This window comes from Numenius arquata, chromosome 1 (genome assembly GCF_964106895.1).
Source record: "Numenius arquata chromosome 1, bNumArq3.hap1.1, whole genome shotgun sequence".
In the NCBI taxonomy this organism is placed as follows: domain Eukaryota; kingdom Metazoa; phylum Chordata; class Aves; order Charadriiformes; family Scolopacidae; genus Numenius; species Numenius arquata.
The window spans coordinates 59,362,877-59,390,514 of record NC_133576.1 but is presented as its reverse complement, the minus strand read 5'-3'; positions in this window follow the sequence as shown (position 1 = coordinate 59,390,514).

The window sequence follows — 27,638 nt, the reverse complement described above, 5'->3', positions numbered from 1 at the left end:
AGGCTCAGGTTTTTAAGGCTACTTAGACTGATTTCCATTTAGCTCTGCAAGACTAAGTAGCTTTCAATGGGATATAGGAAGTGAAATGTCTAAGAAATGATGAAAATGGGACTCAGTTGTCAAAATCACTCAGGCCATGCATTTTTTCCATGATTTGTGGCTTTAAGAGCTTTGGAAATGAGACCTTGATTTTGCTTTGTGTTCATACAGCACCCATCAAAAAGGGACCCTAGTCTATGATTGCTGCTGCTATGATACAATTGAAAAAACTGTTAGCCTATATGAGGAAAGTTTTAAAATGTAAACCTTAAAGAATCAAGTTTGCCAATAAATAAGGACTAAACCCCAATGCAATAATATGTTTAAACCTTGAGGTCTTCAAATTTATATCTCATACTTTGGATGTCTGATTTATAAACACTGAATGCATAGGGTTAGCAAACCTGATTTGCAATCACAGAATCATAGAATGATTTGCAGTTATCAGACTGAGGTTCACAATGTGACTGAGGGAGGTCAAGAGGAAAACTACACCTAACTGTGAGTTCTGGTCGCACCCAGACAGAAATAACCATTCTGGGTTTTCATCTTTGCAGAAGTTTTCCTGATATATATCTTTCTGAGCTGGTCTCAGACCAGCTTCAAAACAACCAGAACAAATGCACAACCTGAAAATTCAGTGATATTCTGCCTCATCCTTCCACTCAAAACCACCTTTCCAAGGGTGTCTTACAGTGCAGTTCACAGAACACCTAATGCATTGTTTCAGCTAAGCCAGTCCCAGCTTATTCAGTCTAGCCAGTTTGCAAATCAATTCTCCAGCCACCACCAACATTGTTGCATCTAAAAGTTGTTGTAAAAATCTCTTTGAAATGGTAACCCTAAGCTGGGGTCTTTCCATAGCTTCAAAGGCATGATGTCCCAACCTGAATTCCTTTGAAATATTTAATTTGAATAATAAACTAGCCAAGCACCAGCATATTCAGGCTGTTATCAGTTAGCTCTGACCAGTAGAAACCTTGAAGTGTTAACTCTTTAGCTGGGCAAAGCTGCAGACTTTACTGGTTTTGCAGGAAGCAAAAATTAACTCTTTCACACCTTACTGAAGAAAGAAAATTTTAATAACGGACTCAGAAAAATCCTAGGCATTACACCCAAGACCCAAAATGTTCACAGAGATGTAACAGGGAAAAAAATAAAATCCATCCATTTTCATTCTTTATTTCCACAGAAACAATAGTTAGAGCCCATGACTACATTGTAGACAACAAACTTTGCTTGCGGTGACCTGCACATTGAAATTCTCGTTCAGTTTGTACAGCACAAGCAGCAGAATGAGCTGATAATTATGTGATGTATGCACTGAAATATGTTTGAATCTGTTCTTGGCTGCACCATTGGCTTGATGGTGACCTTGTGCCTCTTGGATGCTCTTCTTGTTGCTGCAGGTTCCCTTGCTGTAAAACTGAGATGACATCATCCTTCCCTGTGAGGCACGAGGATGAAAAAGCTCAAAAGAGAACTTGATACTATCATTCATGATGATTTGAAATAAAGAATTACTGGGGCACACCTGTTTATGTAGCAGAGGGCTGCTTTCCTGCATTGTTTCAGTGGGACTTGTTCTTTGAGAGGTTCCCACGTATGGGGCATTGACCCCTCCTTCGTGGCGGCCCTTCGTGGCTTCCCTCCCATTACAGGCTTCAAGCTGCTCCAGCTGAGAGCAGGAAGCAGTAACCGAGGCCTTCCCACAGGGAAAGGCAAACAAACAAACAAAGGCCACTCATGTGCTGTTCCATAGCGCAGCCCTTGCCGTCTCCCCTCCCCACACAGCTGCTGGGGCTGGGGCATGCACGGCTGCCTGTGCCGGGGGACAAAGAAATGTCTATCAGTGCCCTTGCCATTATGAGCTGGGCCAGCCGTGCTTCTGAGGCAGAGCCGTTGCCAGTTGCATCGCAGTTTGGCTGTTACTCTTGCTTTGCTTTCCCTCTTCTCCACCCACCTGCCCAAGATGGCAGTGTATGCAATTGCCTGCTCTTCCTGGTGGTCACCTCTCAGAGCTGCCTTTCACCCCCTCGTCCCAGCAGAGCCCCACCACCACCCCCCAAGATATCACCATGCTGAAGTTTTACTCCGTTTGGTGACACTGCACAATGCCATAACTCACCTAATCTCATCAGGAAGCAATAAACCCTATCAGGAGTATCGCTCAGACAAAAAATTGACCTTCCTCTTCTCTCCCTCAAAGCAGTATTATTTGACTTCAGTGACCTGATGGCATTTTTGTCCGCACCAGTCTCTTTCAGGACAATTTGGAGGATTGTGCCTCACCTTAAGTAGACCTACTAGTGTGAGTAACAGAGTGCTACACAGCGAGAGCGCCAACATTTTTGTTACCTGTCGTGGTTTCGGCCGAATTTACCAAAACCGGACCGACAGATGGCCCTTCCTCCCCCCTTCTCCCCCCCCCAAAAGAGGAGAGAGGAGGAGAAAGAGATAAGGAGATTCAGAAGTTTAGAATGAACTAAACTACTTTAATGAAGAATTAATATTAAAATAAAAATAAAGAAGAAAATCATGAAATAGATAAAATATATACAAAACCATATCAAGCTCCCAGGATGACAGTCATGTCACCGGCAGGCACTGGGGAAGTCCCAGACTGGACTCAGTGATGGATGCGAACTGGATTCCAGCTCTGGAGTCAGGAACACACGGATCGGGATCAAAGGCAGATGAACAGACGGAGTCCTCTCTGGACGTTGGCCATTGCAGGAAGAGGCTTGACCCTTTGATCCCTCAGCTTTTATAGTGAGCATGGGGCAGATGGGACGGAATACCCCAGTTGGTCAGGTTTGGGTCACCTGTCCTGTCCACTCCTCCCCACTGATGTGACCCCTCTACGTTTTTTCCGTTTCCGACCCCCTAAGGGGGCAAATAATGAAATTGGCTGAGCTTGGTTGTTATGGCAATAAGTATAAGAAAGGGCCTCCCTGCATACCATCCCTTGGCACGGAGCACAAACCTTGGTCTTATCATTCTGAGAACGAGCAGTTTTCTCCACAATATGCCGTTAATTTCAGAGAGTTAGAGGAGGCCTAGCTAGGATGTAAAGTTACAGAACAGAAAATTGGTTCAGTTTTACTTCAAACCGGGACATTACCAAAGGATCCAGACTCAAAACCCTTGTGTGAACAATGAAGCAACTAGAAGTCAGGCACAGCCTGCTGACAGCTCTCTCTGTTATCATTTTTTCTCATTAAGTGTCAGGTCTTTTGCATTCAGGCATTAATTCAGTTTAGTCCCAAATGATCCAGGCTTGGATTTCTTAGCATGTCCTATCATGACAAGTTGCCAGTTTAACGCAGTGGTGTGGCCAAACTGGGAAAACTCTTACGTCTTGCAAGGAACAGTATAGTCCCCCCCCACTCTGTTTTTTCAAGGGAATAAAAACAAAAAAATTTTTTCCCCTTTCTCCTCCCTCTATAATACCATCTAACAGGATGCAGAGTTTGCAATTCATGACTCAAGTGACCTCTATATTCCCATTACCCATGGCTCCATCTTAGGGGAGTTGCAGATCTGTGCTTGTATCTAAAAGCAGTTTCTAAATCCTTGGCTTGAACTAGTGAGGATTAATGGGAATGTCACTTTCCAGCAATTATCAGAAATCAAAATGTACCCTTCTGCAAAGGGCTACCACAAGGCCTAGACATTTTAAAGAATGTAAGAATAAATTCTCAGTTTCTGATGAGGATTTAAAAACAGAAGAGATTTTACAGCCCAGTAAATGACCTTGGATGATCATCTATCTGGGATGCAAAGTTTTTTAAGTATTTCTTTGGAAAAATGGATGCTCTGTTTACTTGGGCAACCCAGAAGAGACCACTTTTGCTGTACTCCACAGATGATTTAAAATGTTCACAGCTTGTGAGGGCATACATTACAGTGCAAGCGTCAAGACAGATGGATTTTGAAAATTGCCCTGTGTGACAACACCAGGTGAGCTGCTGGAGGAGGGACTGCAAGTTGGGAATGGGGCAGCTGGAGCCTGCCTGTGGGCAGGCAGGGGCAGAGGTGGGGAGCACTGCTGGCAGTGACTTCTGCAGCTGACTTGCTCCCGTTTCCAAAATCTGGGAGCTAGGGAAAGGCAAACAGGCTGGCCCAGCACCAGAGCTGCAAAAATCCTTTCCTTCCTGCTTGAATTCAAAGGAATAAGCACAGCTTCACAATTCACAGTGCTGCACTGTTATACCCGGTGCATTTTTGTATTCATATTGATGTTTGTTGTATCTATTGGAATCTAGGGAACTAAGTTTTTCCTCACTTGTATGACCTTTTGTTACTCCTGTTCTCAAAATACATTCAGTGTCCACTGTGGCCTGGCTTCAATCATCCCTCTGGGCAACAGAGAGAGTCCAATCAACTGCAATAAGATTTGGATGCCATCACACAGTGTACAGAGAAGAATACCTGGCAAATGGTGTATGTGAGCCCAGAGCCAAAGGGAGACTCCTGCAGCTAGGGGAGTCACTGGCATACCTCCCTTCCTCTTTGGGGGTGCCGACTCACACCCAGGGCTCCCCTGGGAGAGTGAGCCATTGGTTCCCTGCCACAAGGAAATGCCGTCATGAAAGCAGAGACCCTTGTAGTCCCTCTGGTCAAAGTGAGTTACTCTCTGAAGCAGAGTGTCTCCACACTGCTGCTCTTAAACATGCAAAGTGCAACTCACTGACAGGTCTATCCCTCTCCCAAATTCTTTACCTGACAGACCTCTGGGAGAGGGATTAGACCAGGTCACCGGGCAGGGAAGGAGTATGTGCTGCATGGCAGGTGAAGGACTTCAGGTTTGAATCTTCTAATAGGCCTTTTGTTGTGCTGGCACCCGTAGGTAGCTGAGTGGTGGCTTGCTCCTGGTTGTAACACTTCAATCCTCTGCCACCTCAGGTCTCACAGGACTGGAGCTGCTTGGGAGCAGGGTCAGGTTTGTCAGCTGCATCACCTGCATCAGCTGCATGGGACAGTGAACCAAGAAACAGTCAGCAATGCTACAAGCGTCTAAGATATTGTAAGTCTTGAGCAGTGCCTTGGCAGGGCCTGTCCTCCAAATTTTTTGCATTTACACAGTGTAGATGTGCAGTGCAAGAATCCACAGCGCTGGAAGTCAGGCAGCTGTAGTGTGCAGGGCCCTTGGGGGTGCATGCAGTGTGCTTGTGGTGAGGCAGAAGCAGAGCAGGTTTAGGACACAGAGTGTAAGTTTGGTTTGGCAGGTTGGTTTGGCCAGTACGCTGTTATGGGGGACTTTTCATAGAATTTGAGGAGTAAGTTTTATCTCCATATACAGACACTTTCAGCTTTAGGATTACACCTTCTCATAGTACATAAAGTGAAAGAACTAATACAAACATCCTAATACATGCAAAAAGATAACGCTTCTTTAGACTATCTTTGCTTCATCAATAAAACAGGCTGTGATATCGGCACCTGGAGAAACTGCAACATCACTGTGAAAGGGAAGAATGCTGTGTGAATTCACTAAAGTGAATTTCCAGGGCTCTGAAAGCAGAAGGGAGATAAATGTACAAAACTGCAGCAGCAAAGGTACCCCAGTAACCAAAGAGGTGCATCCCATCTGACCTCAATAGAAACTTTTGTTACCTGAGCTCAAATCAACTCGTATAATGACATTGCAGCTTCGTTGTAGCACTGTTCCTGGGAGACAGACCTCTTGTCTTTTATTACTCATCTCATGTTGTTACAAATGTTTTTGTAACAGCCTACTTGTGCTTTAATTAGGGAATAAAAATGCAAGCCTTCAGAGCAGGCTGGTCTCAAAGTTCAGACCACAGAGTGTGGAGATTCACAAGCCCTGCAGGCCTAACAAAGCCAATAAATCAGAGTTTACAAACCAGCTTTGTGCTGACGTGATTTATCTTCCAGGGCTGACCTGCTTGGATATGATTTTATAATGATGGCAGCCAGAGATGTGAACAGCAGCCTAAAAGAAGCCATTCACACTAGTAAACCTGGGACTGAACATTTATTTTACTGTAACCCCAGCGCCAATGTGTGGGATAGATCTAAAATGCACCAGGTAGGTGATCTTTTCAGGTGAATCAAAGGACCAAGATTTGTCAAGAAAATTTGTCGCCCCCCCATCCCCTCAAACATTAGCTCTAGTAGTTAAATATTCTTGGAAGAAAAGTCTAACAGAGACGTCAGATGCTGCAATGACTGGAGACTGAAATATTCAAGATTGAAAGTAGTACCACATGCGTGCCCTAAAGTAGCTCAACCTGGAGTTCATGTCAATACTGACCATAAGCATCAGTAAGGAATACTGTCGATGTAATTTATAACACAAGTGTGTTCACAGTATTCAGAGGCTGTCTGGCTGTTTCTACAATGCAGGAGTCAGTGATAACTCAATTTTGAGTGCTATAAAAATACTAAGCCACCTCCACTAGGGTCATTGCTATGGAAGTATTGCACATTGTCTTTTTTGAGGGAAATGAAAATAAAGGTGTTGTTCTATGGAAAGATGTGCTTCCTCAATAACAAAGTGCTTGTTGTTTTGCTTTGTTCTGCTTCAAATTCATTCTACAACATTTTACTTATGTTGTAGGAATTTAATCTGATACTGACAGGAACATGAACATCTTGAAAAGCTTAAAATAAAGGATGGTTTTGAAAGTGGGGCATGTGGAAGGGGATTATTTTTTTTCATTAGTGAAGGCAGATCTAAACCACTAGGACCACAGCAGCCTGAAACCCTAGTGGAATTTCAGATCCTTGTTTTTTCTTTTCAGAAACAGAAAAAGAAAAAGAGAAATGAACACAGAGCCTCATTCAGAAAAACATGACTTTCAACCAAATATGCATTATGCTTTATTTGTGGGCATATGAAGGAATTTAATCTTAAAAAGAAAGAGGCAGCAACTCTAAATGCATAGATTCTAAAAACTGTGATCATTTTCTTTGCACTGAGATGCAGATGTTTTTACTATCGCATTATGTGGGAATTCTATAGTCCACAGAGAGATGAAAGATTACCCGTGTCACAGAAAAATGTGTTTCGCTGGCATCCTAGAAGCTCTGTGCTACTTATAGAAATGAATGTCATAAATAGGTTTTGAACATCAGATAAGCATGGACTGTCAAAGTATTCAGATACATTTCAGTAGTCTTTGCTCAAGCGTATTCAGAGACGAAATTATTCATATAAGGAAATGCCTGTTTACTGTAATGCTCCTTATCATTTCACATTGAAGTCTAGCTAGTATATAGAGCATGGCTAGTATAGTCTAGCTAGTATATATAAGGAAATGCTTTTTAAAGAGTTGTACAAATGCTTAAAGTGATAAATGTACTCAATTAAAGTTATCCTTCATCTCCACTTCTGCATCCACTTTAGCCTCTAAGACTCAGAAAGTCAACAAAGAACAAGCAGCCATGTTAAAGAGCCCCCTTTAAGCACATTTAAAATATTGCTGTGATTAGTGCTTTGGGAATAATTAAGAATGAAAAGAAAACTTTAAAACACATTTAACTTGTTGCTTTCAACACAGTGTTTACAGAAAACTTGCATCCTCAAAAAAAATGTTTTTTCAGATGTGCTTGGTTAATGTCTGTGTAACCATTTACCTGTAATTGGTCACAGAAGTCTAGTAATACAATTTCTCTGCACCGACTGGATGAAACTACTAACTCTTACAGAGCGAATATCCACATGGGTAAACTTCAAGTCCAGCATCTGTGAATATTGATGAAGACAAATTTGAATCTTACCATATTTACTCTGCCTGTAAAATACGCAAGCCTAGCTGTTGAAAATACTATTACAAATTCAAGCAAATATTTGAAAGAATTTTTCTTTCTTTGGCTGTAGTTGGGGCAAAACTGGATCTTTAGGCAGATGCCATTACATATACCAGCTCTGAGATCTTCTCCAGACTGCAGTCAGTCTCTCTGACCTTGGGCCCTCTGGCTGGACAATTTGTAATTGACCTCCAGTCTAAGTGATCCATTACAGTAAAGAATCAAACTACTTATGGTGCCACATGGCTGGCTTAAAGAACATTTCAATGTCAAACTAGTAAGGCTGTTACCCTGCTTAGAACATCATTTTATCAAAGAGATAATCAGAGACACCTTCTTCTGAAAAGTGATCTTCACTAGGGAAAAATCTCCCTATCTTTCTTGGACATCTGTTTTGGAATTGGGAAATTCCAAAATATTTTACTTTCCAGCGAACAGACACCATGCTCTATGCTATCCTAGGAGTCTGTTGGTTAAATGGCTTGAAGGGCAGGATTATCAGATTGAGAGAATTGTCTCAAGAAGTGGACCATAAGAGACAAGAGGGAAAGGGAATGAAAATAAATATTTATCAAAATGTGTGTAGAGGGTGATAGAAGTCCAACAAATCTGAGAGTCCTACAGTCCATGGGGGAAGATCAGCACAAGTACATTGGGTTCAGCTACCCCAGGTTTTCTGTTTGTGCACAGATGAGTTCTGTGGTGACCCTAGTCACCCAGATGTAATGGGCTCAATGTGCGTGCTCGGGTATGTGCAACAATCACAACACATTCCAGGTACATTGAACATGGTGGACACAGGCAGGCTCAAAGTCTCTTACACAGTGAGTCCCACATGCCTGAGACAAATTGGTCTCATTGTGCATGAGATGTGGAATGCCAGGGATGCTAGGCATTCAAAAATATGGTGGGTTACTATTCAAAGTAATATCCAGAGTGTCAGAGTTGGCTGGCAGTAAACTGCTGCTAAAGAAAGTTCCAAACTGAAAAATACTACATAAGACGCCACAGCTACTCAATGAAATTTTCATTTTCCCCTCCTCAGGACCACTGCTACTTTGTCTCCTGGGGAGCGTGCACTGTAGCTAGAAAGCCCGGAAAATGATTACAAGTCAAAGACTGTTTTCACAAAGACAATTTGCAGAAAACAAAAAATAATAACTATAACAAGTGATTGTGATAGAAAAAAAACCCTGCTTTATTTTCAAAGTCAACACTCATATCTTGTTCCGTAATGCAGTTGCTATCAATTACATATGGATGAGGAGATGAAGGAAACCAGAAGTGAGGCTATGAAGTACAAAAATTTTTATGATTTTTTATGAGAATTTCTATCAGTTTTTCACTTTGTTTTATAAAAGGCTGTGGAATAATTTCAAGTGACAAAAGGCTATATCCTAAGTTAAGATTGATACTGTACAGCAAATACATACAACAGAAAGTAGATACTGGAGCAGAAAAGGTACTCTCTGTCTCTGAAGACCTTGTGCCATAGTGATTGCTGCAAACACTGAGTAAACAGTAGCCAGGAATAGCCTGATCACATGGCAAAGCATCCCACTTTCTTTAACGATCCTTCATTGACACTGAGTTTTTTAAATTAATCAATATTTTATGGATAAGAGAGATACACTTGGAAAAGTCAACTAAAGAATAGTTGGAAGAAGTGGATATTTTATCGTAATTTTGTGTGCTATTTTAAATAAATACAATTTTACAATAACTAGATTTCCATATTTACATGTTCTTCTTTCTCTCAGTGGTTGTCTCTTGCTTACTGCTGAGGCTCAGGTCCTTCACTGAGCTCTATGCATGAAGATATTTGTGCCTTCCTGAGCGCTCAGTGACTAACACATTCTGATTAAAATAGTTCTGACTTACAAAACCAACCACAGTCAATGATCTGCCCAAGCATGTCTCGGTGCAAAGTTGGAAGATTAACCTTGCTTTCAGGAAAGAATAAATAAAAATAGATACCCACTCATATTTAAAAAGGGCCACAACTGAATCCAATCTGTAAAGAACTTTAACTGCCTAACTTGAAATAGCCTGTGGAAATATCTTAGCAACTCCGTCTCCCCTCTTTCACGTCCTTCAACTTCCAGGGAATTTGGTCTCCAAAAGCCCTAGAAAATCCCAGTTGGCTTCTATCTTGACTTTGAGCTTAAAAATATCTCTGAAAGTTTCAGCCATGCCTATTCCCATTTGTACAGCAAATAGCAAAATGAGACCTCAGTCCTCTGCTCACAGTCATTCATTGTTGTGGTGGAAACAGAAGAAGGAGTGAAAGAAATGCCACTTATTTCAGGGAATGTGGCTTGGATGGGCTCACAGCTGCCTAATCAACAGCTGCAAGTGCAATGCAGCTCCATATGGGCTGGCACGCAAGGCTCAAGTGGCCAGAATGGATCTTGCTCCAACTATATTATATCGCCGAACATTTTGATATGGGTTCCTCATTAACCAGTGACAGATTAATGTCACCTAATTAAAGCAGGGGACAGCAAGAAGAATGGACTGGTGGCGGAATTAGATACTGCACAGCTCCTGTCGCGCTGCTTGCCTTGAATGTGTGTTGGTTGGGGTGACTAATAACACAAACCCGGGAATTAACTCTCCCAGCTAATGCTATTGTTTCTGGCAGAAAGCTTGCCTGTCACAAGGATTAATTTAATCTATACTGTTATTTAGTCAGCAACAACAGACACTCATTCAAATATCTCAGCAGAAGAAGATGGCTCCACTCAACACCAGTGCTTGCATGGCACCCCAGGAGGGTCATTTTGCTATCAGCTCCTGGTCCTCAGCACCCCTTCATGTCTAGTGCTCTGTTTAGATGCATTTTATTTTCTCTCTGTGTGTGACATTTAAGATAGATATTTGGCAATAACATCTCGAAGAAAGCAGTACTCCTTCTGGGAAAATGCAGAAGATCATTATTCAGATGAGGAAAATGGAAACTCAAGAAGAAGCAAGTTATTTGTTCTCCTCCTGCCACATCTCCCCCGCAAAAGCTGCCCGCCCAGCCATCCTGTCCCTTCAGCGAAGGAAGTGGGACTGCCAGCAGCCAGTTTTTCTGCTGTGGTAAATGTCACTGCCGTCCTTTGACCAGGTCCTCCATAGCTGGCTGCCGGCCCATCCTGCACAAAGGGCCTGCTCCATCCCTCCCCTCCTCTTCCCCCCAGGAAGGTTTGGCTCTGTTGAAATCTGTGGAGTAAATCCAATGTGAGTGAGCAGGGAAGGAGGCCTGACATTATCAAATGACTTAAGATGGCCCTAGGCCCAGCATTTAGGGCTGCTGCATTTGGTGCCTCAGCTTCAAAATCCTCCACACATCTGAGATGGCTCTGTACCCCCATGGCCCACAGATGGGATTTTTGTGGGCAATCGTCTGCCTGGCAAGACCCAACTCATGAGGGAAATTGCTTGAGGTCACACACCAATTCTTTGCTTTTAATAAAAATAGTTCCCAGCCTTGGTGTTGGGCTGAAGCTGGGACACCAGGGATCTGCCATGGACACTGAGCAGCACCACTCATGTGCCCTCCTTGGCTGGGATGCTTTTTCTGGTAGGAGGAAGCTTTGGGAACCAGGAATGTCCTGCTGAGAAGCCATTGGGATGCGAAGGGATAAAACCTCCCATGGGTTTTCCTTGGAGACGCCCTTGCAGAGCACACTATTTAAGGAACAGGGCTCAGTTCCCCTGGGAGACCCATTGGTCCCTCTGACAGCCCTGCGCTGTCCCCAGGAAACCTCCTGGGTGCGTGTCCCGTGGATTACTGCCTGCGGGACAGGGACAGGGTGGAAGGATATTGCAAAATGGGATTTTTCCTTCCCTCACAGCAGGATGTGGCTGAGCACAGGAGAACTAGAAAAGGTGCAGAGAGCAAGATGTGCAATTAGGTGTATGGGAAGGCGGCGGTACTAGGAAAGACTAAGCAGGCTGGGATTGCTGGGGCTGGAAAGGAGTCAAGAGGGGATGACTGAGGTGTATAAATCCTAAATGATCTGTAGAAGGTGGGTAGGGAATAGCCTCCTCCTCCTGCCTCCGCACAGAAGTAAGGGCACCCTTTGAAATTAGCAGGCCGCAAGCTCAAAACAAATGGAGGAAGTTCTCTTTCACACAGTGGAAATTAAACTGTGGAACTTATTGTTACAGGATGCTGCCAAGGCCAAAGCTCAACTGTATCCAAGGAGGGTTATACAAGAGCTACGCCAGGGATAGCTATTGAACCTCTCAGCCTGCCTCAGCTCAGCAAGTCCCCAGGGCACTGGCAGCCAGACACTGCACCAGGAGAGGGGAAGGATCACCGGAGAATGACCCGCATTTCTACTCCCTTTCCTAAGCATTTCTGGGAATGTCAGGGAACTCCTCGTACCGGGCCAAGGTACATGCTTCACTGCACTGGAGATGGAGCACGCGGTCACCTGCGCTATTGTTCTGACCCGGTCTGGCCGTTCTTTTGCATGTGTATAAAAAGTTAGGGGCATTGTCTTCTGAAGTGAACAGAGGCAGGTAAAGATGTTTGAGAAACCATTACGCTTGCCAAAAACACCTTTCAGGGGACTAAAATTGCTGTGAGTGATTTAGCCTGAATTCAGAAAATAGTGTTGTTACCAAAGAAAATACACGAAGAGAACAGTGCAGTACCAGAACCATTCACGTCAGCTTTCTTGAATGAAATTAATTTTTTCCCAGGAACATCAGCATGAGCTAAAATCCTGATCTTCTTAAAATTAATTGTAATAAAACAAGCATTCCATTAGGTTGAACACAGTTTGGGAGACAGGTTTAATATCTTTCTTTTTCAGGTTGCTAAAAGGAAAGAGAGAAACTATAGTAAGAGCTCAAACAAGCATGAAGCACAGTAACTACTCTGGGGAAAAAGAGTATTTGCACAGCTCTTTTGTATTTGTATTTGTATTTGTGACCTCCTTTTTTGCACTGGGAATCACAATCATGTGCTTAAACGTCTAACCTAGCCCCATGTTTCTGGGATGTCTTTCACGGGAACGATTCCTGAACTAAAAGTGCTGTCACTGGATGATTGTCCCAGCACAACTTGGGGGAAATGCCGTGGGTGCTTCCTGTGCCTACGGCTAAGCATACAGGTGCCTAAGCATAACCTTAGTCACAGGGACACAGGGTAGGAGGAGGCTGGGCTAGTGGGGCTGCACATCTCCAGGCACCAGCACACTGGAGCAGGGAAGCAAGAAACCCAGCAACTTGGTACATGCTGAAGTAGAGCCATCTTTGCTCCTAGAAGTAGGGGATTGCAGGGACTTCCTGAGTGAGGTGAGGCTGGCTGCAGCCTCTCCACCAGCCTTCTCCCTCCAGGGGAGAATACCCCTCCAGGGGAGGCTGCGCAGGGCCACAAAGATCCCTTCTATGGTACAGGATTTCACAAGCAGAGGGGCTTCCTCAGCTCAGCTGCCAGTGGCGCCTTTGATGAGGACATTGCTCTTTGCAACACCTGACCTGATGCCCATAGCGAACACCAGGCGTATGCATTTCACAGGGGAGAGGCCAAGGGAAAGAAACTTATTTTTAGGGAGTGGCGAAGGCTGCCAGATGGGCTGCCAACCCACCTGGGAGCCAGCGAGTGTCTGCTGGGGGCCTGCAGGCATACACTGCGGATATGAGCATCTGGGGAGAAATCCCCACCTTTACTTTGAAACCGCAGAGAGGCAACTGACCCCTTACTCTTTGGTGTGAAAGAAGAAAGGTGATAATTCAATCCTCCAAGCAAAAGATGAGTGGAAAACAACATGCAACCACCCCAGAAGAACTGAAGATATTCCGTTCCCACCACCAAAATTAGCAGCCAAGGCAGAGCTGTCAGAGCTGGAAGAGTCACCAGGGTTTTCAACCCTAATTACCAGCTGGCTAAAACAATGACGTAATCAACTGGAGGTGAATCACATTGGTGGTCATATCCTGAGAAGAAGAACCGGATGCAAGAAGTATCCTACTGAACTGTAAACTACTCATAACAGCACTCTGAAAGAGTATTTCCAAACACACTGATGTTCAAAGCTGGATGTATTGTTTCAGAGGAACTAAGGAAACCAAAACAAGAGAAGAAATTATGTTTTACTATAATGATGCCTTTGTTAAGCCTATAAAGAGACCATTCATTGATACCATCCACTATCCATTGGAAAGTAGGGGATACTAGTAAATGTATCTAGTAAACTAGTGAAATGGTGGAACAATACAGATTTACATCAGCTAGCAATGTCATTTTACCAGAAAAGACAGAAAAGTCACAGGTTTAGCTAGCTAATCATGTGGAGCCTTGTTTAATCACATTAAGGCCAAAGGGATCCTTCCATTGACTGCAGGAGGCAATAAATCAGGCCAGCAATTAAGGAAAAGAGTTGTAGCATCTTTGGCATTTGTTAGTCACCACCAAGCAGATGAACTTTCTCCCTACTCTTCCCCCTTCAAACGAGAGCACAGTGCTGAGTGCTCTGGCTGTTATCCAGCAGAGCGCTCTGACACGGGTAATCCAGCCAAAGCCCACAGGGCAACTCAGGTGTTTAACGGTAAGCACATGCTTAAATGTGTCACTGGATTAAGGCCAAAAGGGTTAGCACCTTGCAGCCTGCAACTCTTTGGATCCCAAGGACAGTATTGCTATACACTGTTTGGACGGCAGTTTCTCAACTCATGGGTTACTGGTGGTCCCTGAGATGCGGGGAGGTCATCTGCAAAACGTCATCTGCTGTGGTTTTGTTTTGAGCCATGCTCAGGGTTTTCTATACACACAGAATGGGAAAGCAAACAAAAGAAAGCCAGAGAAGTTTAACCTGGTTTGGTTGGTTTGTTTGTAAATAAGAACCATGTGGCAACATAGTGTTAAATGATTTGAATTTTATCAGCAAGGGGGAGGTTTGTCCTTGGATTACAATTTCTCAGGCATTTGTGTTATCACGAATAATTAAAAATCAAACTGTAAATAATTTCCTGTTGACTGACTAGTCACATGCTGGTGAAATCTCTGGAGGATGTAGCTGTTCCTGTAAAAGAAAGAAGGAAGCCTCACTGGTTTGTGAAAGCAGGTGAAAAAAACTCAGAATTATTCCTTCTGCTCCCAGAATAGTAACTAGAATTAGACTATGACCTTTCCAGAGTGATGGGTGTAATTAAGGAAATCAAAGCTACTACTGTATCTCCAAGGAAAAAAAAAAAAAAAGTTTTGATCACATTTACTTCTTTTTATAAACCATGAAAGCCAGGATGTTCAGTGTTTAGACTGATGCTCCCTCTGCAAAAGAGGAAATGCATTACCTCACATAAAAAGGAATATGGGGAAAAAAAAAAACCCTGAATGAAATATCAGCTCCCATATACTTTTCTGATGTCTTGGCTTTCGTAGTATTCAAATGTAGAGGTTATTTTCACCTCCTCTGCTGCTTCATGAATCCCCTCAGGGACTGTGATTTGAGCTTCAAACAGAGAAGAAGAAAAAATTCTTTTTTATCATGGAAGCTGGTAAAATGGGTAGAGACAAGAAAGGCTTCTTTTGTTCTGATCTTTCAGGCCTCAAAGCATATTTTGATTCATGCAAATATGCACTTAAACCTCTTACAAAGCAACGGTATACATTCTATTTACCTTTTTAAATAAATGCACTTTGATTTTAATATTACATGTATTATTTTCCTTTCTGATACAGAAAAATATTGTTGTTTTTATTTAGAGGATGTCTGTTATTTCTGTGCTCTGTTACATGTTATTTATTGAAGCTTAAGCTGTTATGGTCTCTTACATAAATCCTTCTTAGCACGTGGATTATTGATCCTATAATCCATAATAATATTGTCTATTCTGTCATCCAGCTGCCAGCCATAAACACTAAGAACACACATACTAAAATTTGTTATGAAGTTATACTCAGAAAAAAACCCAAAACAATTAACATGATCTATGAATGGCATTTCTAAATATATATTGTGCCTAAAAATGCCTAAAGACTATACACGATATCATTGGATTTACGGTCTCTTAAATTTCAGTTTTAAAACCAAAACAATTCTTTGGTCATGCAGACACCCTTAAATATTAAGCTTGTTTTCATTTTGTACTTGCCATATCATTTCCAAGTATTTTCTTTTTACACTTTTGAGGAAAGTACTTCTTTGGCTCAGGTTACTTTGAAGAGCTCAACCAAAACGGTAATATGGGATAGTTAGACTAAACAGGAAAGTTTTAGCGGGGGTTCAGATTCTGCACCTGGCACTTAATCTCTGCCACAGGCAAGTGATACAAATCTGGATTTATAGCCTGCCCTGATTTAGGGGCTAGCTTGTGATCCCACCACCTGCCCAATTTTGGATTGCTCCAGAGCAGGTCTGGGAGACAGCCCTCATCTGTCCACATGGGCAAGTGTTGCCATTGGAGTGGATATTGCCTATCAGAGGGCTGATGCTGTCCCTGCGGGGTCACCTGGGTATCTCTCTGTTCAAACTTAGTGTCCCTGCGGGTTAACGGGCAACCTGCACATCCAATTTTCACTTTGGTCTCAAATCTGTGGTTTTGTTTTTTTTTTTTCAAATGTGGGCTAAATATAAAGTTATCATAAAACTGAGTAGAACTCAGGTTTTGACAGTAAATCTGTGCAAGATTTCAGCTTCACAGAGACATGAAGAGTGTGCTAAGACATACCCTAACATCGGGTCCAGCTGTGATGCTTACAGCATATGAGAGCATGAGTCAGGGCACCATCCAGCACCACACTCCCTGATTCTGGTGCTCTTAGAGTTAAAAAACAACCCATGAGCTCAGGAAAGAAAAAAAATCAAGCCACCCTAGTGATGATGAGCTAGCAGAGAGGCTCTTCCTTACTTACATCAAATCCTGAAACTGGGTCATTTTTGAAAACCTGAAAGCCTGAGGCTGCATCTCTGCTGTGCCTGGGCTTTGCAGCTTCCCTGCTCGTCCTGGTAACTGAGAGGACCTCAGGGGAACTGCTGAAGGAACGTGATAACCCCTGTGCTGGTGGGTCTGGTTTGTGCCATCCTGGCAGGGCACGGCTCCTCCACTCAGCAAAGCAGAGCCTTGTGTCAGGGAAAAAGCAGCTGAGGGTTTCTGAGAGTACCAGTTTCTCCTGGGTTTCCTTCTGGGGAAGTAAGGATAGCAAATTTGAAAGGTGCAGTCAAGGCTTTAGTAAACACTTGAATGAAGTTCCAGGAGTAAGTAAAACTGAAGAGATGACACAAGTCTGCATGAAATACTTTCAAGTTTAGAAAACTTACATATCCCGGTCTTATCTGTAGCAACATGTGGCTGTTGATAATGCCTGATTTACTCGCATTATTTTTTATTGGCATAGCTGTTCCAGTAAGTGCCTCATAAATCATTTGTGATCGGGAAAAGTCCCTAAAATCACTTCTACCCTGGAAAAGATCCAAACAAGGTACCCGTTTTTTCCTGCAAGTACAGAGATAATTTCTTCTGGCAAACCTGAATAGCTGGTTAGGTGGGTCCTGCCCCTGGCGATCAGTTCCTCTCTTCAGAGGTGGTTTCTCCTTGCCTGTACAGCACCTCCAGCACTCAGCATTTTCCAAGCCAGTGGCTGTTGTTCCACCATCCCTGTGCTTCTGCAGTGCATGTCGGATCTACAGCACAGGACTGGTGAAGGACCTTACAGGTAAGACAATTAATCTGCAAAAGTTTCAGATTCTTGTTTTTCAGCTATCTTGTGAAGTTCATTCATCTTTTTTTTGTAGGGAAGAAAGATATGTCTAAACAGCAAATGTACGTGCCTGCCCACTTGTAACTTTTTAGCCCATCAATTTCAGCTGTGCTTGATGGGATGGAGTTTGATAGGATAATGATCTTAAATATGTTATTTTCCAAAAAAGGCATGGAAGATGGACCCTGTCAGTTCTTGTAATGGGAGATGAATGAGCTCAACTTGTATCAAATGGCAGGGAATTCACACAGGAGAGCTATCATGACTGCCATAAATGTCAAAATGCTTTGGTTAGAAATTGTATTGAATTAGGTACCTGAAACACAAAGCCTTAGGAAACCAGGCATCGTTAGTCCTGCTGCTCAAGGACTTTGGCCTTTGGGAAAGAGACACTAGGGAACAGGCTTACACAGGGATGTTCACTGGCTTGGGTTGATTATGTCAGGAGATTGGCTCTGCTTGTGACAGATGAGGCAGCAGCAGTTGATTTAGCACTTTAATATACTATTCTGGTTAGTGAGAAAATTAATACTTGTAAAGAACGTATAGTGGTTTTGATGGAGACTTTTATACATCTACATAAGGCTGCCAAGGTTTTTAAATCTAAAATACATGTATATTAGAGGAAGACCATAGTCCCACTTCGCATTCATAACTAACTAACATCTATATATTCCCCTTACACACATAATCATGTTTTCTCTGCCAAATCCTTCCCTGTACTTGTGGACCAATTAGTATTTTTTCTATACTGCCTCCATCCATATTCTTTCATTTTAAAAAATCATAGGAAAGGAAATAAATCACATAAACCCCCCATTCATCATGGTTGTATCACGATGGTTATGTTGCTATGGAAACATCTGTGTGAAGAGACTATGATGCTCTTGGAGATTAGCATTTTATCCCAGATTTCCAATTATGTCATCAGACTGGATTTGCAGTGGTGTAAACTGACATAACCACAAGAAAATTAAGTAATTTATAACAAGTAAAGATCTGAACTGGCAATTATTTGTGAAAAAACCTAATAATTTACATGATGAGGAAGCTGAATCTAAAACTCCTGTTGCCCTGTGCGTATTTGAAAGGGTGGGTTGAGTTCTGCTTGAATCACCCTGGAATAATTCTTGTTTCCTAATGAGTCCTAGGATTCAAGAGAGCAGCTGGGAAGCACATAATCTTTGCCTTATGCTGAGTTTAAATGGATAGGGTACTAAACGTGGTGTTGTGGTAGGGGTACGGCTGTCAGCACAGACTACACTGGGGTGTAGATACCTGCACAGGTTGTTCTCACTGATGTCCATGGGAGCTCAGACCTCACCACCCTCAGTCAAACCCGCTAGCTTCACGCTGTGTGTCTGGGCATGTTTCCACGTCCAGCAGCCATTCTTCCACTTGCAGGCTGGGCCCCTAAATTACCCTAAATTAGCACAACCTCTGTGCTCTGCAGAGGAACATTTCCCATGCTGTTGTTCACCATGGTCAGTGTCCCCTCAACCTTCTCAAAGGCAGTCAAGGTATGACTGGGTTGTCTTCATCCCCCTGTTTCTGCTGGTGTCATGTGCTGAGCCACAGCCATTGAAGGCTATATATGTATATGTTTATATATACAATAGCGGTAACGCATCTGCAAAATATGTTACAATGTTTTGTGTAGTAGATTTTTTGGTACTGGAAAAACATCGCATTTGATATACAGCGCAATATCTCAAGAAAAGATGGCCTCCACTTTGCTTCATTTCAATAAACTGCATGGCCTTTATGGAAGCAAAGTTCCTTCAACACCACAAAGGAAAAAGAATTCATATGTAGAAAACCATCAAGCATGTAAATTAAATTGAGAAATGTGGTAGAAATATGTAAGAGGTTAAAAGTAAAATGTAAACCATAAGAGATGAGACACCAGACTTAGTTTTGGTCACATATATGAATGTTCTGTGGTTGGTAATAAAGCAGCATATTAATGACATCATCAGTGACAAAGCCCTTCAAAACAGACAAAAATATAACACTTCTTATATGAAGCATGGTATCAGTTCCTCTTCAGGAAACATTTAGCTGTGTTATTAAAAATTATCAAAGTCTTACTGGTACATTCTAGGGACATAGCTCAGTATTTTCAAAGCTGAGATCCCAAAGTGAGGGACCCGCGCAGAAGTACTCCATCAGAAGTGCCCCATCAGGGCCTGTTGCAATAGAACAAGGGGTAATAGATTTAAACTAAAAGAGGTTAGGCTTAGACTAGATATAAGGAAGAAATTTTTTATGAGGGTGACGAAACACTGCAATAGGTTGCCCAGAGAGGTGGCAGATGCCCCATCCTTAGAAATATTCAAGTTCAGGTTGGATGGGGTTCTGAGCAACCTGATCTAGTTGAAGATGTCCCTGCTTATTGCAGGGGGGTTGGACTAGATGACATTTAAAGGTCCCTTCCAACCCAAAATATTCTATAATTCTATGATCTTGAGTCTCCTGGCCCCATCTGCCCTCTCACCCATATATCCCAGAGCCCAGGCCATGGGTCAACTAAGGAGCAGGCTGCGGGCTGGACTATAGACCAGGCTGAAGGATGAGTCTGTCCGAGTCCTCTTAGTGTCTCAGCTCATCCTTGCTGTGTGGGCACAGGATTGCTCTAGGGAGGACTGGTTGGCCTGGCAGGTACGGAAAAATAGGGAGTTTTGTGCAAAATACATCTATGCTTTCACTTCTTTTGAAATATCTTCCAATACTATGTATATGTTTGAATATAGTTGTAGGTATATAGTACAATGATCTGAGTTTCGATAAATTGACATCATTGTGTGATCCCATACTTTACATCACCCTAGCTTGTCCATGTCCAGTGAGTCCTACTGAAACGGTTGACTCAGTCAGGTCTGCAGGCAGATCCTGAGGATTACCTCAAATCCAATAATTGCAGGGTGAATATAGCTACATCTATGAGTAAAGCAGCGAACCTGAAAAGCTTAATATGCAGAGCTCCTTCAGAAGTCACTAGTAGTTAAGGGACACCAAATAGGGCTGGCTCCAATCGTGTCACTTGCAGGAAATAACCTTTCTACCAATTAAACTTGAAGTATTGGAACTTTTAAATCAAAGGAATTAGTTTTCCTATTCTGCTTACTCAACAAAACACGTTTCTGCCACACCTTACTATAAATTATGTCCAGATAACTGCATGTAATTATTTTGAACATATTTTCTTAAAGAAGAGAACAAGGAGTGGGAGAGTAGACAATAATAAGCAGAAACTGAAAATGAAGAGAGAAAATGTGGCGTTGCTTTTTTCTGCTGCATTATGCAAAAAAAATGATACGCAAGCTTCTTGTGAACTATGTTGCATATAATTTACTACCTTGTCAGATAAAGGGAGGCAAACACAACAATATGCCCTTTGTGTTATCTGGACTGTACAGGGACTGGTAGGAACAGTGAGGAGACCAATTATTTGTTTGCAAGCCAAAGTGAATGTGATGCCAGTGCTATGAATTTATAATTGATGTCGCATAAATGGGGAAAGCTCCTGTCATACTCCATAGATCCCTTTGCTTTTTGTATAGATTTCTTGTGTGCCTGCACACCAAATGTTTTCTTTCAGTGCTGATGTTGTGGTGACTCCCACCACAGACGTGATTTCTCCATCAGGCTGGTGTCCTTGTACTCAAGGAGGATACTAGCAGCAGACTCCAAAAGGTTATGGAAGAGTGTTTCTATTTTACTTGCTTGATTTATTTCCAGCAGCAGCGGTAGAGTTCATTTCTCTTCTCTTCTCTTCTCTTCTCTTCTCTTCTCTTCTCTTCTCTTCTCTTCTCTTCTCTTCTCTTCTCTTCTCTTCTCTTCTCTTCTCTTCTCTTCTCTTCTCTTCTCTTCCCTCCTCTTCTCTTCTCTTCTCTTCTCTTCTCTTCTCTTCTCTTCTCTTCTCTTCTCTTCTCTTCTCTTCTCTTCTCTTCTCCTCTCTTCTCCTCTCTTCTCTCTCTTCTCTTCTCTTCTCTCTCTTCTCTTCTCTCTCTCTCTTCTCTTCTCTTCTCTTCTCTTCCCTCCTCTCCTCTTCCCTCCTCTCCTCTTCCCTCCTCTCCTCTTCTCTTCTCTTCTCTTCTCTTCTCTTCTCTTCTCTTCTCTTCTCTTCTCTTCTCTTCTCTTCTCTTCTCTTCTCTTCTCTCCTCTCCTCTCCTCTCCTCTCCTCTCCTCTCCTCTCCTCTCCTCTCCTCTCCTCTCCTCTCCTCTCTCTCTCCTCTCCTCTGTTATAATTCTGTAAATCCAATTGCAATTGTTTTTATTAATAATGTAAATACGTTAACAATTTCCTCATGGCCCCGGTCTTGGATTGAAATTTACATAAATGGATCCTTGTATTCAGGGAGAGTACCCTTCAGTGAGTATACAAAAAAGTATCTGGTTTTTCTTGTGAGGAACTGACTGTAGGACTGGAGATTGGCTTTGTATTTCAGATATCATCAGTCCTATTCAGCCTGAGATTCAGATACCAAGTGGAATCTTTTGCAGATTATTCAGATGCCTGATGAATTAAACAGATATTCATAAAACATCCAAGATTTAAATTTAATGAAATATATAATATGTCCACATAAGATATTTATATTACACCAGGGCAATTAAGATAATGGAAGCTGGATAGTCTGCTACTTTTATTATGTTTACATTGGGTTTGAATCAATGCTATTTTTACCAAATATGGCATCTTATTCCTGACATTTCAACTGTGTATTTGAAGGAAACAAGTCACTCCCATTAATCTTTGGAAGGTGCAAAAAAGACATGAGCAAAATGTTAGAAAGGCTAGGAAATGTTATTTTCATCCTGTCTTTTCTGTGTTGTTGACTGCACTAGGATGATCCTTCCTTCTCACTGACACTGTTGGATGAACTCTTTGCAAGAGGGCATTTCTGTTTCAATAGTGACTGAATGATATGGCCAATCATGACAGTTTACTCCCTGCCAAGCTTGTATTTTCAGCTCAGTGGAGCAAAAGAAAATCCTTTCTTTTCAGCTAAGGTTCTCAAAATATTTGTTGTTTCCAAAATTCAGCCAGCACGATCCATGTTAAAGACATATACAAACTGAAAGATAAGTGAAATCACCCACCTGCAAAATTTTCACCAAAACTGCAAATAGGGAAAACACTTGCCTGATATGTGCTGGCATGAAACAGCTGCTAGAGTGCTCCCTTCTTTCTGATGCTAGCATATTTTAGTATTCCTGCCAACCACAGAGTAATCTCAAGGGCACCTTGAAAAAACAACAAAAACTGTTTAAAAATTAGTGGTAAAAATACCCCTCTGCCAAAAAAAAAAAAAAAGAAAAGTCACTATTGCTGGAAAGGGTTGGTTTGTTTTCCTTTTTTGATTACTTTTTAAAAAGGAATTAATAGTCTAGGGATTTAAAGGGAAACAAAAATAAGGTTACATGTGTTCACAGTATGGCGTATCTTGCCGTCTCAAAGGTTCCCAAACAGTTGGTCCACAGAGACTTGACAGGTCACATAGTTTTAACGCTTCCTTCTGTCTCCTACTGCTAAATCTTATTTTTAATAGCTAAAAATACACATCTTGCTTTCCTGCTATAGCTTTCCCATGTAAATTGACTTGCTGCCATTATCCCAGGACTTGATGTTCTGCAGGGTTTGGAATGGATGGGAGGACAGGAGATGTAATTGCTGACTGGAAGAGAAACATTTTCTGCATGGAAGGGGAGGATTTCCCTGAGATAATGTTTTTATTCAGCTGGAAAATGACCAAGCACTCTGTGACTAAATAGTATTCGAAGTGGTTTCAGGCATCTCTGTGAACGTAAATCAGGCTATCTGGCCGGGGAGTTGGGCCAGGCAGTCCTCCTGGGGGGCAAGAAAGGGCCAAGGTGTCTGTGCCTGGTGCATTTCATGCTTATGTTAGGCAGCCACTGGTTAAAAAATTGAAGCAAGCCACAGAATTCAGAGCCTTACAGAGCACCTCAGGGAATGCCATTCCCTGGAAGGGATATTTAAAGCATCTACTCTAATCAGCCCATTCTTGTTTTTAAATATTTTGAGGACATAAGTATCTTGTGCCAATAAAACACACCAGTGACTTTAAAAGATGCTTCCAGTGACACGCACTATTTTTGGCACACAATTTTGCTTCAACTTGTTGTTGTTTATAATGACCTTAGACTTTCCAAAGCAGACCCCAGGCCTTTGGCGAAACTGTTTGCATGCATAGAAATTTCTATAAGAATAATGTCTGCTTCTCTCCATGAAGATTTAGTGCTGTCCTTTGCAAGAGTGTTGCTGGGGAAACAGTGACTCTTAGTCATATTTCACATGATGCCTAGAATTAATCTGTTAGCAGTTCAAACTGGATGGCTCTTTCACTTGATGCATCTGTTAACAAAGTTCTTCAGATATATAATTTATCTACACATGTATTTTGAAAAAAACAGAATCACATATTAGACCTTGCTGACAATTATTTTTCTTGAAAGTGATTTTTCATTTAACATGCCCAAAAATAATTACATTTGGACAATCCCCTAGAGACAGTGGTTTAAATAGATTTATTAATATCTCTTAACCTCAGTTGATTTATACAAAAATATCTAGATTTCTAAAGAATGTTGTCTCTCAGGAACTAGGTTGATTGCATTTTAAAGCATTTCTGATTTTATTACCTAAGCAATGCACGTGGAGGGAAAGAAAATGTAATAGCTTACTGCTAAGGATGGAGTTGAAAGAGATGGTATGAAGATGAAAATGAAGTCATATCCATGCATTCAGTGAAGAAAAGCAAGCAGCATTCAAGTGAACTAGAAAACGGCAATTAAGGAAAAGTTGATCTGGGTGAACTCATCAGCGTTAGACTGAAACTGGTTGTTGTTTGCTTTGCTTCAGATCGGAACTGTACAGATTCATGACTGAAGACATCCCCGTATTTTAACCTCACTGTGAATCTTACAGCAAGATTCACTAGGTTCAAGCTTCAGGTTCAGAGATCATTTACCTGGATCCCTGACTCTAACCTACTATTCTAGTCAAAACACTAGAAACTCCAGTGTCAGGGAACACTATCTTCCCCCAGGAAAATGAGCTACCATTACCCTGTGAGTCAAAATAGGAAGTTGCAATGAGATACTTTCCAGTAAGTGGTGGGAACAGCCCTGATTTTTGAAGGTAGTGATGTACAAGCCATCTGTATGTGGACATAAGGGCTAGGGAGAGAGGGAAAAACAGAATTCTGAAAGATAAATCTGTTGAGCTGGAGAATTGCATAAAAATGCAGTTTCTCTTTCAGAGAACCAAACGAAGATGGCCTCTTGTAGACCTGAACTTTCTGATCACAGGGACACAGGTGTTCTTTCCACTGCATGACCTCACTCACTAAACCACTTCCAAGCTTTCTATAGACATCCCACTTCATAGCCCACAGAAGTTGTCCCTATCAAGTAAGGCAAGAAAACTTTTGCAAAGGTTTACAGGCCACAGCAGCTTAAAGACATCATTCACAATCAAAGTAAGGCATCTGCTCTTCAACTCAACCACTTCACAAGAAATTAAGCACTCTTCCAAATAAGGGCATTTAACAGAATGAATTGCATAAGTCTTTCATCTCATCTAGATAGTTTTCATTATTAAGCAAAGACTCAGTTTCCTACTACAAGCGTGGTATCAATCACTTATTCCAAGGAATTGGATTAAGGACACTTATGAACTCCTTGGCTTGCACCCAATGTTTTTCAGTGCCCTCCAAGTAGGTGCAGTCAGGAGCAGGGAAAATATACAGCTCATCCAAAGACTTCTCAGTGTTTCAGACCTATGAAAACAACGCTTTCTCTACAAGACAGTGTTATCATTTTTGTAAATGTTATTTTTAAAAGTAGTATACTAAAAATAACACAATACAGCCTAGTAGCATACTACTCATTTTAGCTTCTTTATAAATGTCATACGATTTTCCAAATTAGAGACATTTTTGTCAGTCCAGAATAACTTAACAAGTAGTTTGAGCTGGTTTGAAAACAGGTAAATGAAAATGGATCTGACTCTACACTTGAAAATTAGAAGTCCAGAATTTGACCAGATATAGTCCAGCACTACAAATGTTAAAATATTTTTATACTGACTCCTTGGAGCTAAATATGCAGATTTAAGCCTTAATGAAGCCTACAGAAACAGTGGAAGCTTTTTCACGGGACACGTTCCTAAGGCTCTGAAGAATTTAGAGTGTAAGTAGAATCAGATAAAAGGATATGGATACTGGATTAGGCAAGCAGCAGATTACAAAACAGCATTAGCATTTGCCCTTTGCAAAGGTTAAATTATGTTCCTATCTTAAATATTGTTTTGCCTATTCATGCTCCCATGGGGACTATCCATTTACAGATTTTGGCTGAAAATGGCAACAGAACCAGAACGAATTTTTTACTTTTTTTTCCACATGGTATGCTAGAACTTTTTATTAAACTCTCCAAATTTCACAAAACTTGCAGCTTGTTCTGTCACATTGCAAAGACAGTGCTCAGAGCAGATCAGTGGCCGGTTTTTTAGAGTGCGCAAATCTTTTAAGAGCAACTCTTCATGCCTTTTCTTTCTTAAGCCACTGCAAAAGCAGATGAACCAACATACTCCTGATCTTGTTTGTTTCAACTTGAAACTCAGAGGAAGTTTTGGGATATCTGGAGTGGGAGTCCTCCGATTTCATATTAGACATCTGCCATGTGGATATACGAATTAGTCACCCCAGACTCTGTCTGTAGTCAGAGGCAAAAAATGAGTTTTTCATCTAACCTCTCTTGAGCAAGTACTGTGGGATACGTTGAATATCACTACAGAAGTGTCTGTTTCTTTCCATCGATCTGTGAAGAGAGTAGAGACACCTGGCTCCTCTGTAGACACCCGGACTGCAAGATGGTCACATTGTGCCAGATGAATCCTGAGCCAGGCTGTTCTACTCTCCCATTAACAGCTTTGAGACTTCAGCTCTTTCTTGACCTCCCGCAAGAATCACTTTGCTCATGATTCAAAACAAATGGATTTCCTTATGAAGTCCAATTTGTCAGCTAGTTTGAACTAGCAAACCTTTACAGTTTAAAAGGAATCTCATCCACCTGTTTTTATGGGCCATTAGTCCTTTTTTACAGCTTCAACTATGCTCAGAATTTCATGTGCAAAAAATAAGTGAAAATAAAGGAAGAGAGTATGTGGATACAGATGAGCATGGGCTTGTAACCTCTGGAGAACCAAGGAGAAGGACATGCAGTCAGGTATAGTATCTGTACAAGTGTGCATTACTTGCCAAAAATAGCTTCAAATCTCATTCATCCGAAATACATACATACCACGAATGTATAGTGAATTCCCTGAACTTGATATACTATGCTGTCACTGAAAAGAAATAATATTGAATGATTCTAGATGACTCCCATAATCCCTTTGCAGGGATTCAGAGAAGGAATCTCACAGCATACAGTGGACATCAAAAAAGAGGAACCAGACTATAGATTTCCAGAAATGGCCATTTATGTTCTTATAAGATATAAGACAGAAACAAGCATAACTGAATGCAAGAAATCACATCCAGATAGCAGCCTGGAAACATCTGGAAAAAAAAAAAAAAGCATAAGGGAAAATAAAATCTTATTTTGGCATTCAACCATTGCATTGCAGAGACATTCTTTAAGTTTGTATGCAAAAGGAAATAGCAAGTCGTAATATACAGTCAAAGTAATATGTTCAAATATCCAGTTTTGGCTGTTATTTGATACAGTTACAAACTTCTTTTCATGGTACTTTATGCTCTTGGAGCAGACCACTACAAATATTCTCAATATAGAGATGTGGTAGGTATTTATTACTAAAAATTATTCTATGTTACCATTACAAAACTATGTTTTGAGAGGCAGAGTAATACTTTTTTATGATAAATAAGTGTCTCATAGATACATGAGAGAAGAATATCTGTAATTAACATTCTCCCTGCAAAATAACATAGATAGTGGAATTACAAAGCAAATCAAATTGTTCTGGCATAATGGAATAGCTACTGAATTGTAAGGCCAAATTAGAGTAGCGAGTTAAAAACCAAGGAGAAGATAAAAATAAAATTAGGAACGTGCTTATTGAAGAATG